This window comes from Thalia democratica, chromosome 2 (genome assembly GCF_965202585.1).
Source record: "Thalia democratica chromosome 2, ktThaDemo2.hap1.1, whole genome shotgun sequence".
Taxonomy (NCBI): Eukaryota; Metazoa; Chordata; class Thaliacea; order Salpida; family Salpidae; genus Thalia; species Thalia democratica.
Genome location: NC_139166.1, coordinates 16,708,706 through 16,724,056, shown reverse-complemented (window position 1 = coordinate 16,724,056; position 15,351 = coordinate 16,708,706). Strand labels below are relative to the sequence as shown.

The window sequence follows — 15,351 nt, the reverse complement described above, 5'->3', positions numbered from 1 at the left end:
TAAATATAACTAACTTTGTTTTTTGATAATTTTTAGTATTAAAATGAGCAATATGTAGCTAACAAGTTACATGCAAGTTTTAAATGCCTTATATTGATAATGAAATTTCTGTGAAAAATAAAAATTTTCAAGTTGAGATCTACAACCTAAAGTTTTCTCAACTTAATGTAAAAATATTTAGAACAAGATTATGATGAAAGATATTAAAAAAAAAAAAAATTTAATCTAAAAAATACTCAAAAATTAAAAACTCTATTCTTAAAAAATTTAAAAAAATCTTAATTATTTTGCTAAAAAACTATGTTAAGAATTGCTGAAAATAAAGGAAAAGGTAAGATATAGTGAAATAGTTTTTTTTTCTATCAAATTCCTTACATAAAGAACCTGTTGTTGCCCTAGTTTTGTTGTAAGCATTTATTTGATTCTGATCAAAATAACAAAAATATTTCTTAAAGATCTCTGATACCACTCCATGATTTCTGTATGGTTTGACATGAAATTTAAATTGATATTAAAGCATTAATAAAATAAGTTAATACAGCTTGAGCTTACTTTGTAGACTTTTAAGTAAACTATAAATTGTTTAGAATTGCTCTTTGAATTGAATTTTGACATACAGTTAATTAAAGTTGGAGAGCACTAAAATTTTATAAAGAGAGGGAAGTACAAACTGAAATAACAAAAGACAAACTAATTGTTTATCTCCAATTTAATTTTTTAGGCAAATACATTAAAGTTTTTAGATAAACTTACTTACACAACAAAAGACAATTCTCATACTTAAACTTATATCAACGTGTATTAAAACTAACAAGTTTCATCTGTTTATTTTAAATGAAAAAGTTGTTTAACATAAAGGACATAGGGGGTCTATCATATTTTTATAACAAAAAATAGCATTAGAAATTGTATTAAAGCGTTACTTATATATTACAAGATACTTTTCACATTGAAAAAAAAATATTAGCCTTGAAATATCACTACCGTGTGAAAATTTTCACAAATAGTTCAGCACAAGCATAATTAATTTTTTAGGTTATTTTAAAAAATAACAACATGCAAACTACAAATTATAGTGAATGGACTATCAGCTTAAACGCCTTGATATAAATGCTTTGTCTGAGGTTTAAAAGCTCAAGTTAAAAAACAGCAGACCAACACCAGATATTTCAATACCCAAGAGTGTACATCAAGAGGATTGAAGTTTATTATATGACTAAGCTAAAAGTTTGAACTATATGAAAAAATGTAATTATATTTTATATATGTGTTTGTTACTTTAAAAAGAAAATATATTACGAGGAAAAAGTTATTATGTTTACAAAGATTATTGCAGTTTTAACTAAAATATTAGCTTAATAACTTAAAGTCTTTAGAGCTAAGGTATATTTGAAACATTGTTTCATCCTATTATATTTTTTAGCTGAGATTAATTAAGATTATTTTGTTTTGTGTTTTTGATAAATATTTATTGTTATAAGTATTAAAGTTTATATGTTACTTTCAAACTTTTAATTTTTATAGATTGCAAATAGTGAACTACTAAAAAAAAAATATTTTATTTTTAATTCTCTGTACTGAATGCTACTTTTGACTAAACTTTATATTTTATTTTTTGCAAATACATTGTATGTTTTTAGTTAGTATTCCATTAATTAAATGCTAATGCTTGTAGGTTATTTTACAACTTGTATTTATTTAATTTGCAAACAAAGTCCTTTTAAACAAATTTTGCTTTATTTGTTTATTATCTATATTGAAAGCTAATTCAGACTAAATTTTGCTTTTGATTTTTTTATAAGAGATATCAAAATTATATATGTTTCAAAACGTATGTAGAATTTTATTTAACTTTTTAATGTGTAAAACTATTTTAAGAATAAAGTCAATTTTTTTTTACTGCTGTAATATTTATAACTTTTTCAAGACCTTTGTGTTGTATTGTAAAAGTTTTAAAAGAAAATTCCTTCTCTGTGATTTTTTTTTTAATTATAATGTTATTTTTACTAATGAAAAATAAGTAAGTAACTCAAAAGAAACAAAGTTACTGTTTAAAGCAATTTGTTTTTAATTGCTTTAAAAGTTACTTTACTTTTTGAGTTAACTTTATAATCTACAAAAAAGTTATTGATGAAATTTTTCGATCCTTAATTTTAATATTTTAAACATGTTTTCTATTTTTTGTTTGTAAAAGCATTGATGCTTAAATACGTAGTTTTAAAATCTTTTTTATAGTTGTATTGTAAGAAGTTATATAAACATAAAAAATTAATAATTTTTTAATCTGTAAAAAAAAACTTATTTTGCTCTTATAATTAAGTTATGTTTATACATACAAACTTTTTATCAATGTATATGTAAATTTATGTACTGTATTATGATAACAATTTTTAGCAACATAGTAATCTATTTCCTTCATTAAGTACTTTTAAACAAATTTCTCGTATATTTGAAACTAAGTATAAAATATATATTTTTAAGTGTACCATGTTTTTTTATATTCATATAAAGAAGTATTTAAGCTAATATTTTAAAGACTTTTAGCTTAAAAATTTCCCTATTTCTCTGTAACTCCTTGAGTTTTTTTTTAGTGTTTCATATTAGGGGATTTTTTAAAGTTCTCAAACTCAATCTGCAGCACCCCCTAACAAAAATACCACGCGACGCCACTATATCGCCAGGTTAGTTTATGTCAAGGTTAGTAAAATGTAAGCTACTTAATAATAATATAATTTTAAAACATAAATAAAAAATATACTTACAATTAGCATGCTTATAAGATTCGTGAACAACAAGAAAAAAAACTCTTGTAACTAAAACACTAGGTTAATTACTGCTTTTAGTGTTTAAAATGCAATTATTGTATTGTGACGTAATTATAACTTAGGCATATAAAATCTTATAGCTCTATTAATATGAAGTTTTTAAATTAGTTACTTTTGTTGGTTTAAAAATTTGCTTGTATAAGTTAAAATAGTGGGGAAAGGGTCAAAATTATACGAAGACAAAATTGCACGATGGCACAAAACTGCTCGAAGATACTTTTGCAAGAACACACTTTTGCACCAAGGGTCAATTTTGGACGTAGGGTCATTTTTGCACGAGAGTAAAATAAAACAAAAGAAAACTATAAGATAAATTGATATAATAACAAAAAGGATAGAAAAATAATTTAAATAAAAAAAAAAAAAAATTAACCCGTACAAAAATTTCTTCGTGCAAAAGTAACCCTTCGTTCAAAAGTGTCTTAAGCCAAGTTTATTACGTGCAATTTTATCATCACGTGCAAAAGTGTCTTCGTGCAATTTTCTACGCTCGTTTAAACTTGAAAGCTACACTACATAGAAAATAGTGATGTATTTATCAAATTTTCTTAAGTTTAAAAATAAAGCATTTTAAAATAAAAACATGAACGTATTAACTCTTTCTTTTTATTTAATCAAGTTCCCCCATAAGCGTTCGCTATTTCCATCTTCTCATCAGTACAAGTCATCAGATTCTCTGCGGATTCCTTATTTCTCCGATGTGATGTAAAATTTTCCAGTTAATGATGTAATCAGTATTTTTGTTTTTAAACCGGTAGGACTTTTTATGGGTAGTTTTAAATATTGGGTACTTTTAATTGCAGCATATTTGCAAAAAAAGTACCCAATATTTTGATGACGTCATTAACTTTACTTTGGGTAGTTTTGAAGCTTAAACTTTGTAAACAAAGCAAAATTGCTGTCCAGGCCTATGACAAATTCACATTGTTGATTTTTTTAAATATGAAAATGCATAAATATGAATAAAAACAATGAAATAGTACAAATTATTTCCCTTTGTTATTAAAGTTATAGAAATATAATTTCTAACTCTGATATTTTTTGTGTAAGTTACAATTTCAAACTAAAAACAAATAAAGCTATTATTTTTTTAATTTTTCCTTTATAGTTTATTATTAATGATTTTAAGTCATTAAAAATTGAAACAAGTTATACATAAGTTTTGTAGTTCAATAAAACCTAGCTTTTTTTTAGTCTGAAATAAAGCTAAAGTGATGGTCATCAAACCTAGATGTTTATTGGAATCTTGGAATGTTGTATAAAATCCTAGAATAACTTAAAATTCTGATCTTTTTTTTTTATAGAAAAATAAATAAGACTTATAATTAAAAAAGTATGTTAAATTTGGAAAAAATTGAACAAAATTTCAATAAAAAACTTAGTGTAGTTACAGGAAGGGTGTAGATCAGCTTTATTACAACTTGATGCTATTTTACAGATTTTTAAGTAAACCACAAGTAGCCTTATACAGATTTTTAATACTAAAACAAATTTTTAAGATAAAAAACTATATTAGTGAGTACAATAGGTTTTTGTTGTCATCTTTTATTTTGTTTTCTTTCTTTTTATAAATATTCAAAGATATATTTCCTTAAGATTTGACAGGGTTGCCAAAACACCTTGAATCCAGGAACTTGACAGTTAAAACAAAAACTGGAAACACCTTGAGTCTGTGGAATTAAAAAAAAAGGAAAAATATGGTATTTCAAACAAAATCTCCAAAAAATATATGATTTTTAAACTATTTCTGCATGTAAAATAATAAAGTTTTAATTAGATATAATAAGTCTATCATGTATATGAGTTTTTATTTCTATCAATAAATTTATTTAACTATAAACACATTTTAAGTATTTTTACAATATCATTTTAGTGTTTTTATACTATTTAAGATAGTTATTTACCTTAAATTTATTAGTTTATGCTATAAATAGATCAATATACTTGTTGCCTTAAAAACATAAGAAGAAACTCTAAAAACATGAAGAAAGTTTAAAAAAATCTGTTTATGGTATTGATCTCAAAAACGTAGGAGTAGAAAGATTTTTAGTAGTAGTTAACCCCTATCATAAGCAACCTATTGTATTCTCCAACTTAAACAGGCTATTTCTCACAAAACTATTTTAATAAAAAAATTCTGTAAAAAGTAACTCAAAGCTTAGTTAAAATTCAACAAAGTAAGATCAAGTTATAAAAAAAAGACTAACCCCACCCTCCCCAAGCCCTAAGTATTTTTTTTTTATTAAACTAAATTTAATGTTTTACTAACAGATATATTTGTAGTGTTAAGTTACTAAAATGGCAAAAGAAGCATTTAATTTCATTCGAAAGTGGAAACACTTAGGTGAAAAAGAGTTTACAGAGATTTTTTTAAAAGAACTTTTTAAGTTTGGTTTAGGGCCACTTGACCCATATCGAGAAAATGTACACTTTGAACCACCTCAAAAGGTTGATGATGTTGCAGTCAAACTACAATTAGGGTTACCCACAGACTGCATACCAATCCAAAACTCAGGGGCTGGGGATTGTTTGTTTAAAGCTATTTCCCAGTCCCTGTATGGTATTGAAGACCACCATAAAGAAATTAGGTTAAAAGTATTTATTTGGATGGTTAAAAATAAAGATGCAGTTGTACAAATAAGAGAAAAGTACAAACACTTTACATTTGACTCTGTATTTTCTTTAACAATGCAAGTGGGAACACCACAAACGTGGATGGGAGTTGCCCACATTGCATGCAGTGCAATGGCACTTAATATACATATAAATACATTCTACCCATATGTAAATGGTCTAGAAAATACTATAGCCAAATTGCTTAACACAATTTTTAATTGTAAAGTTTATGGAAATGAAGTAAGTATAATAATTCAATGGTCTTCCATAACTTTTGATACTAGTAAATATTGGTAGCCAAACCATTTTGTTAGTTTGGTAAGTAAAGTTAAGCAAAACAGTAAATTTAAAATAAGTAAAAGAAGAATTATAATTGTTGACAGCGATGATAAAGACAGTGATGATTTTTCAAATGCTAGTGTTAATGTTGATTCAAGTTTAAGTGAGAATTTGTTTAAAACAGTTAAAAACAATAAACAAAATGAGCCTCAAAAAACTTATTCCAGTGATAGTTCAGATGATTTTGTAGATAATTTTAATGCTAAAAATACAAAAAATAAATTAACGATGGTTTAAAAATCTACCAGTTTATTGCACGTTTTCTTCAAATTAATTTCGGACAACCGTCCTTCATCAGTGAAAATTTAAAACTAGTAGAACTAAACACATTCATGCAACAAAAAAATAAATAAAAGTTAAAATATATATTATGACGTAGTAGTTCAAAACTGTGTATAAAACTAAAATTTTAAAAGCTAGGCGATTTTTACATTGTAATAGTATTTTTGTAAGTAAAAGTAAATCCAAATGAAATGAATATAAAAACAAACACTTTACCAATATAAACTTTAAACTAAATTAAAACTATCTTAGTAAGGAACTGTTTGATGTTAGTTATTGTTAATAAATAGTTACTGCTATCGGCGAAATACAAATAAGAATAAAAACTTTTCCCAAACAATACTTAAAGTAATTATAAAAACTTTTATTAATAACAAGCTGTATCTTACAAACTTTTTATCTTAAAAGAAATAGTTTAATCCCTGAATAAAAATAACTATTTTGAAACGAAACTTAAATCTAAATAAGATAATAATACAAAAATTATATAAAGAATTAAATTAACTTGTTTCAGCAGCAAATTATTTTTTCTAATATATTGTTTTTTAAGGTAAACATTTTATCAAATAAACAAACGGTTAAAAACTATTGTGAAACAAAAAAATATTCTTTGTGAAACTATCTTATTAAAAACCGATTACTGTAAAATTATTGATTTTATAAGTTTTCTATTATCTATAAAAAGGCAGTATTGTTTTGTTTATGTTTATACTTGCTTGTAATAAATTAACCCATTTACTCTCTAAATAATCTAAGTTCGTATGGTTGCTTGTTGAGTCTGTAAAAGTGATTGAATATGCTTCTTCAAAGGTTTTGTTCGATGTTGGATGCTTGTTGGCGTAGTGAAGTTTGAGTGCAGCTCGATCATTTGTCTCGCTGGTGGTCATGTTCTTCCAGTTATGTCTGTGAGAGCACCATCTTTGGGAAAAAGACGTAATTGTCTGTCCCACATAGTGCTCACCACAGATATTGCATTTTGCCGCATAAATCCCAAAATTTTTGCAATTCAAATTCTTTTTTAATTCAATTGTTTTACCACTTTTTGATTTTATTAAGTTAGTTTTTTTCACCATTCCGCCTACTCCCCCTCGGTTGCACAATAAGCATTTTCCACAAGGGTGAGATCCACCAATTGCTACACTATTTTCATAGGCTTGGATCTTATAGTTTGTTAATAGTGCCGCAATTGTTTGTGGACGTTTATATGCCACTAAAACATTCGGGTTTAGTTCTCTTTCTTTCTTAGTGAGTTTTAATAGTTTTGGAAAGTTTGTCGTCCAAACACTTATATTATCGTTAATTTCTCTTGCCTTCTTCATTGGAGGTCCAAACCGATCTTTCCATTCTACTGTGATATTAATCATATCCTCAACTAAAGCCTTACAGAAGCAAGATTTTAAACATTTATCTTTTAAAGACTTTATTGCTTCTAAGTAATCATTGTCACGTTCGCACAATCTTCTTAGTCTTATTGACTCACCGAATATAATTGATTTGTAAATGGAGCGTGGATGGTGTGATTTTCCATTTACAAATACACGATTTTTTGCTGTTGGTTTTATGTAGTTTTTTACATAAAACCCGCTTATTTCTGTCTTGTCAATGACATGATTAATATCCAAAAACATATCAAAAAATCGCCTAGCTTTTAAAATTTTAGTTTTATACACAGTTTTGAACTACTACGTCATAATATATATTTTAACTTTTATTTATTTTTTTGTTGCATGAATGTGTTTAGTTCTACTAGTTTTAAATTTTCACTGATGAAGGACGGTTGTCCGAAATTAATTTGAAGAAAACGTGCAATAAACTGGTAGATTTTTAAACCATCGTTAATTTATTTTTTGTATTTACTGATGCAGGGGAAAAAATCACCAATAAAAACAATTGACTTGTGTCCTGGACCGATTTGCGAATTATTTATAAATCTTTAATGCTAAAAATAAAAAAGGTGGTAATTTTTATAACACAAAACCTACTAAAAGAAAAAAACAAAAAAAATCTTGTTATGTTCAACAACCTTATTTAAAAAATAATACAGATAACAAAGATATTGTCAATAATATAGATGGTATATATGTCAAACCTTATACTGAAATTAAAAGGCATAAGGATATTTTCAAGGTTTTAGAAAAGTGTGACAAAGTTCTAGATGCTGTACCAAAGATTATAAAAAGTAATGTGCAATTTGTATTAAATATGGACAACTATTACTTTCCAGATAGTAAAAAAGCGTTCAGATTTTATGATGATTGTGGAGAATGGGACTACAAAAGCAAAAATTATAAGGTATCTTTTTATCAGAAGTCAGGTTTTACTAAAGTTTCTGCAACATGTTCTGTTGAGTCACTAATGAAACTCAAAGAGTGCAACTTGATAAAAATTATTTGGTATAAAATAAAACATTCTTTAGATAAAAATTTTATCAGGGTAGTCACTTTTGTTATTTCTAAAGAATTTAAAAGAGCTCTTTTTCAATACAAAGGTACCCAACCATTGTTTTGTAAAAAAATTAGAGTTGATCCAATGTCCATCAAAAAAGTAAAGGTTGATATTAATCTGAAAAGTAAAAAAATTAAGAATACAATTGATGATCCAAATTTAAGTACTAAGTCAATAAAAAATGTGAAGTAAAGAATTAACAACAAGCATAAGGACTTTAAAGAAAAAAATATAGCAAATGATCTAGAGAATTGCTTAAAGAAAGTAGGTGATGGATTCATTCAGTCTATCAAAATTTTTAATGATCCTATACTTACAAATGTCCATAAAAACTTACCTTCATTTATTCTTTTCACAGAGGATCAGTTTGTTGACATGGTCACATGTTCTGCTCAACTAGGTTCAGTTCTAAGTGTAGACAGAACTTTTAATCTGGGAACTTATTTCTTGACAGCTATTACTTCAAAAACAAAAAAGTAACTTTCAGAAATAATAGTTCTAATCCAGTATTTTTAGGTCCTTGTTTCTTACACAAAAAAGCCAGAGAAGAAGATTATAACTTTTTCTTCTCTTTTATAAAGTCGAAAATTTTAAATAATTTTCCTACATTCAATTTTTCAACCCTATCTTTCGTCTCAGATGGTGAACAAGCACTTATAAATTCAATATACAAAAGTTTTCCTGACAGCACAAAGTTTAGGTGTCATGTACATATTAATAAAAACATAATTTATAACTTGAGAAAATTTAATATGGACTATTCACAGAAAACAGACATGAAAAGAAAGTTTAATAACTTAATTAATTCTAAAGATATATTCTGTTTTGCAGAAACTAAAGGAGAAATGTTGAATTTTGTGATGGATAAAAAAACAGAAAGTTGTGTAAAAAAGCTCATTGAAGAAATTTTTATGTATGTAAGTCAACCTATGTGGGAAAAAAAATTATTAAATCCGTTGACAACAAATCAATCAGAATCAATTAATCATGTAATAAAGAATTATGTGAATTGGACAAAGACAAACATTGCAGAACTAATAGATAATTTAAAATCAATTGTAAAATTCCAGTATAATAACTTAAAGTATTCAATATCTGATCAAGGAGACTATAAGCTTCAAAACTTTTTTTCATATCATCAATTTCTATCATTCAGTGAAGCAGCCAAAAACAACCACTATAAAGATCTTATAAAAAATTCATTTAGATATTCAGTTTCCGATAGTGGTCACACCAAAATACCTAAACATTTACAAAGCACTGCTAAAAAACCTGGTAGTAGAAAAAGAGTTAGAGCAACTCGAACATTTTCAAAACCATAAACAAATATTTGCTATAATTTTCTCTTTAAAGCCACTATGCTTGATCTTAGTTTTGTACTTTGTTTAGTTGACTTACTCTTTGAATTTAGGTCATCAATATTTTTTTATTTTTGACATAAATTCAATTTTCAATTATTTTGATTTATATTAGATCAAACCTAATTTTCTTACAATACATTGGTTTTGTACATTTGTACTGAAACAGAGATCTTTTGATTCTTTAGATAAAGCAATATTGACCACCCTGATAAAGTTTTTATCTAAAGAATAAATGTTTTTATTAGTATGTATGTGACACCTAAGCTTTGGGTAGTAATAAAATTTGTAAGTTCTTGTTCACCATCTGTGACAAAGCATAGGGTTGAAAAATTGAAGGTAGGAAAAGTATTTAAAATTTTTGATTTTATATAAGAGAAAAGAAAGTTATGATCTTCTTCTCTGGCTTGTTTGTGTATAAAACAAGGACCTAAAAATACTGGATAAGAACTATTATTTCTGAAAGTTACTTTTTTGTTTTTGAAAGTAATAGCTGTCAAGAAATATGTACCCAGATTAAAAGTTCTGTCTACACTTAAAACTGAACCTAGTTGAGCATAACCTGTGACCACGTCAATAAACTGATCCTCTGTGAAAAGAATCAATGAAGGTAAGTTTTTATGGACGTTAGTAAGTATAGGATTATTAAAAATTTTAGTAGATTGAATGAATCACCTATTTTCTTCAAACTATTCTCTAGATCGTTTGCAATATTTTTATCCTTATGCTTGGTGTTAATTCTATACTTCACATTTTTAATTGACTTGGTATTTAAATTTGGATCATCAATTTTACTCTGATTTTTTTTTACTTTTAAGAGTATTAACTTTTACTTTTATGGTGGATTATGGATCAACTCTAATTTTCTTACAAAACATTGGTTGGGTACCTTTGTACTGAAACAGAAATCTTTTAAATTCTTTAGATAAAACAACATTGACCACCCTGATAAAGTTTTTATCTAAAGAATGTTTTATTGTATACCAAACTATTTTAATCGAATCATATTCTTTGAGTTGTTTAAATAGGTTTTTTAGTAACTCAACAGAACATGTTTTTGAAAAATAATCTTTTTTTCCAAATACAGCTTTTTGATAAAAAGTTACCTTATACAACAAAATAACAAAATAATTTGGCTGCCAATATTTGTTAGTATAAAAAGTTTTGAAGAACATTGAATTGTTATACTTACTTTGTTTCCAAGAGCTTTACAATTAAAAACTGTGTTTAGAAATTTGGCTGTAATTTCTTCTAGACCATTTACATGTGGATAGAATGTATTAATATATATATCAATTGTCAAATTTAGTGTCAACTGCGTGCATTCTGGTCTACTCCCATCCACATTTGTGGTGCTCACACTTACATTGTTTTAGAAAGTACTGAGTCTATTGTAAAGTATATGTATCTCTTATTTGTAAAACTGCATCTTTGTTCTTGACAATCCAAGCAAATACTTTTAGACAATTCACTTAGTTTAAGATTGGAATACTATCTATGGGTGATCCCAATTGTAATTTGACTGCAACTCTATCAACCTCATATGTGTCAAAGTGTACACTTTGTCAAGTGTTAAGTGGCCCTAAACAAACTTTGGAACTTCACTTAGATAAAATTCTTTGAACTCTTTTTCACATACTTTTATTGTGATTGAACTAAAGTACTAATTTTGCCTCTACAAATTATTAGTGCACAAGTAGTTACCTAGGACTAATGATACTTCATTTTTTTATTATACTAAAAATTGTATGTTTTAGTATTTCTTTTTAGTTTCTTTTTTTTTAGATTTAACTTTGTTTTTGTTAAGTGCTGTTTTAGTTCAATTGTAAAAATAAATTTTTATCTGAGTTAGTCTGTTTTAATTTTTGACCATGTAATTAAAAGTAAATCATGGTTACATACTTAACTGTTTATTTTATAAAATCAGAATTGTTGTTTTCAATGATCTATAACAGTCAGTAAAGATTAAAGTTAGATTTTTAAGTGTTTATTTTCTGTTTAAATATCAAGTAGTATTAATATTGATAACTAAAAATTGCTTTTTTAAACAGAATTACCTAGGACTAATGACATTTCATTTTTTTTTTGTTATACTAAAGAGTGTATGTTTCAGTATTTCGTTTTAGTTTCTTTATTTGATAGATTTAACTTTGTTTTTGTTAAGTGCTGTTTTAGTTCAGTTGTAAAAAGAAATTTTTATCTGAGTTAGTCTATTTTAATTGTTGACCATATAATTAAAAGTAAATCATGGTTACATACTCAACTGCTTGTTTTATAAAATCAGATTTGTGTTTTTTTATGATCTATAACTGTCAGTAAACATTTAAACTAGATTTTTTTGTGTTAATTTTCTGTAGTATTAATATTAATAACCGAAAATTGCTTATTTTAAACAATATTACCTAGGACTAATGATATTTCATTTTTTGTTATACTAAAGATTGTATGTTTTAGATTTATATACCTGTTTTTAATTTTTCAACACATTTAGTTTTAGTATTAAAGATAGATGTTTTGTTTTCTGCTTTTAAAAAACAATTTTTTCAAAATATGTTTGGATTATTTTGAATACTTAAGATAAGTAAATTTTTTATTGTGCTCTATAATAAAATATGAATCTTATACATTTGGGTAAATATAACGTTTTTTTTTAAGTTGTTGTGTGTGTGAAAAAATTAATATAGTTTAAAATAATAAATTTTTAACAAATGCGAAAATGTTTCATTTCTTTATTTATTAATTAAAATTACAGATGATACTTATTTTTGTATACAACTAAAGTTAACTTTGAATTCGATTTAAAGTTTATAGTATAATAAAATGTTATAGTTATAATTGAATAATTTTACAGTTTTAACTTAAGCTTTAACTAGAAATAAGAGCAAGCAATAAATTTTGTTAAAAATAAATTTTAGAACCCTTATGGCTTGTTTAAAGAATTATTTAAATAATTATGATAAACAGCTTACAATAAATTAAAACTTTACTAGGTTTTTGTTTCTAAACAAAATTAGAGTAGTCTCTTTAGATTTAATTAAAACTAAATTGGTTATTTATGCCTTATTTTAGTTTATCTATACACATCACATTACCGGCTTTAATCATTATATTAACTGGTCAAGTATGTTTTTTACGAAATCATAACATAGAAGAAGTCTTATTGTATCATTTTAAATAAGTTTCAAATGTATAATTTCAAAATTACTAGTAATTACAGTTTAATTAGTGTTCTTCTGTAGTTATAACTTAGTAAATAAGTTTAAAATTACACATGACTCAAAGAAAATTACACATAAATTAAAAACAACCCACTTTATAATTGTCATTACATTTCATTTAAACTTAGTAAATAATTGAAATAGTTTTTTTATTTTATATCTATAGACGTGGATGAATTTGTTTACAATTAAAAATTACATAGAAAGCGTATTTTTTATAAACAGAGACGCTTGTTCTTGTGTTTACAAAAACAAAGCTCCAAAAACTAGCAGTACGGCTTTTAATGAAGCCATTTATATAGAATTTTTAAATGTAAAATTGTTCAATTTACTTTTCAGCGCGACGTATTTTTACAACTTTTTTGTATAATTTTAAAATCAAAACTACCCAAAATATGCTATGACGTCATGAAAATATTGGAGCTTTTTTTTGCAAAATTGCTGCAATTATACTCATGAAAAGTACCCAATATTGCTCGAAAAAAAACTACCCATAAAAAGTCCTACCCTTTTTAAACTTTCAAATATATTTCGACAGTTCACCGCTTTCCTTGTGTACTTTAAAATTTCTAATATGGCTATACCACCTTGTTTTAAATGGCCCCCAGTGCTTCCTAGTTATTGCTGTATTTCTTTTTTTTTAGTGGTAACCGTAGCTTTATAAATTAAGTTTTTAGTGAGGCATTTGTTTTTGAGTGGGCATAAGTTTTTGTTTCTGCAATTGCAAAGTGATTTTTCTGTGCTAGTGCTTTCAGTTTTTTCTATATTATTTGAAGCCTTTTTAAAACGTTCTTGAATTAACATTTTTATATTACTCATGCAACAATACGACAACTTTCAATTAGAATTAAAAACTAACTTTAAAGTTAATTGAATTAAAAAATATTAACCCGTGCCTTCTAGCAGTATGTCTGTTATGTTTGTATTTAAATAATTGTTTGAAGCTTAGTTTAGCAGAACTTAGTTTTGAAACAATTTTTATAACTTTTGATTTTTTTGAACTCAGTGTAAGCCAAGTTTATGAGCACTAAAAGCTTAATTAAATTTTTTAAAGTTTAAACACTTTATCAACTGAATACTTACAAAAAAAACTACTATTATTAAAAGGTAATAGTAGTAGTACTACTACAATCCTTAATCTAAAGATTACTAACAATGTTGTATTACCAGTAATTTATAACAGCCTGAATACTAAAAGAAAAATTTGAAAAGTTTTTTCTATTTTGCAACATAAGTTGCAATAAATACGTCACAAAATTTGATTTATTACGTCACAATGTAAAACAGTTTTATTTATAAACACAACAATTTCATTACCGACGTGAGCCTGGTTAGCTCAGTCGGTAGAGCGTTGGAGTTTTAATCCAACGGTCAGGGGTTCAAGTCCCCTGTCAGGCTCCTTTTTGACTAAGTTTTTAGGAAATGATCCAATTTTATCATCATGTTTGCCTAAGCATTGTTTTTTTTTTTAAATAAATCATTTTTCTTCTACTTACGAAGTATATATTTTGTTGAACATATTTACGAGTGAGTTTATATTGATATAATTTTATTGGAACTTATTGTAGGATATAAGAATTAAATAACAAAACTAAAACATAACCAAATAACATTTAAATAACAAATTTTTTAAAAGTTTAGTATTTTGTAACTATAAACTATATATACTTAAAAAAATTTATATACTTAGTTTATCAATATGATTTGTTTTGTATTGAAAACTACTTAACTATATAAGCTAAAAAAGTATGTCTTAATGACGAGCTGCGATGGCCGAGTGGTTAAGGCGTTGGACTCGAAATCCAATGGGCATTGCCCGCGCAGATTTAAATCCTGCTCGCAGCGTATTATTTTATACTGGAACTGCTGTAGTATATAATTTATGTAAATATAAAAGTGGCTTTTTTAATTGATAAAAGGTGTATAGATTTTTTTCGTTTTACTTTTAGTATTTTAAAGTGGGATGACTTTTCACTTAGCTTAAATACAAACTTGCGTCTAAAATCATTTCAAAATTTTTTAGATATAGTTTTTAAATTCACGACGACCTACATAAATTTTTTTCTACAAAACTTGACTTTTCCTTTTAAATAGTTTCTTTATAAAAACTGCCGGTTTAAACAAATAAACTACTTGATGTTTATCAAAACAATCGGCTTTATAGTTATTTAATGTTTTAAAGTTATACGAAAACTACGTAACCAAAGTGTTGTTTATTCAAAGGTTTAATAAATTCTTACAGTATTCTAATAAAAACTAAATTTTAAG

General features: G+C 25.7%; 1 non-coding gene across 1 annotated transcript; it reads left to right on the top strand.

The window, feature by feature from the left end:
* The first annotated feature begins 14,846 nt into the window (after positions 1-14,846).
* On the top strand, positions 14,847-14,928 carry Trnas-cga (transfer RNA serine (anticodon CGA)). Its single transcript has one exon. It is a non-coding gene; the product is annotated as a tRNA-Ser (tRNA).
* Positions 14,929-15,351: the final 423 nt, after the last annotated feature.